The sequence below is a fragment of the Orycteropus afer genome, unplaced genomic scaffold (assembly GCF_000298275.1).
Source record: "Orycteropus afer afer isolate SDZICR_OR568_19922 unplaced genomic scaffold, OryAfe1.0 scaffold00096, whole genome shotgun sequence".
NCBI classification, from domain to species: Eukaryota; Metazoa; Chordata; class Mammalia; order Tubulidentata; family Orycteropodidae; genus Orycteropus; species Orycteropus afer.
In genome coordinates, this window is record NW_006921683.1 from 1535396 (window position 1) to 1536146 (window position 751).

The window sequence follows — 751 nt, forward strand, 5'->3', positions numbered from 1 at the left end:
AGATAGAAACCCATTTATTTATGATAAGTTGATTTTTGACAAGGGTGCCAAGAGAATTCAATGGGTTAAAGAATTATCGTTTAACAAGTGGTGCTGAAAGAAGTGAATATTTACATGCAAAGAATAAATTTGACTCTTACCTCACAACACGTACAAAAATGAACTCAAAATGGATCAAAAACATAAATATAAGAGCTAAATTTAAAAACTTCTAGAAGAAAACATTGGATTAAGTCATTTTGACCATGGGCTAAGCAGTGGTTTCTGATATATGATACCAAAAGCACAAGTGAGAAAAGAAAAAGAAGATAAACTGGACTTTATAAAAATGTAAAAAAAAAAAAATTGTTCTTCAAAGGATACCATGAAGGAAGTGGAAAAAATCAACACACATAATGGGAGAATATTTGCAAATCATCTATTTACAATCGACTTGTGTCCAGAATATATACTCTCACAATTCAATTATAAAAAAATGAAAAAAAAATTTAGAAATGACCAAACCAATAGATAAGATACATATATATATATATGGTCAACAAGCACATGAAAAAATGTTCAATATCATTGGTCATTAGAGAAATGGAAATGGAAATGAAAACCTCAATGAGATACCACTTCATAATCAGTTGTTGTCATATGCTATCAAGTCAATTCTGACTGATAGTGACCCACAGTGACAAGGTACAACTTCCCCCACAGGGTTACATAATCAGGGATTTTCTTCTGCAGAGTGGCTGGTGGGTTCAAA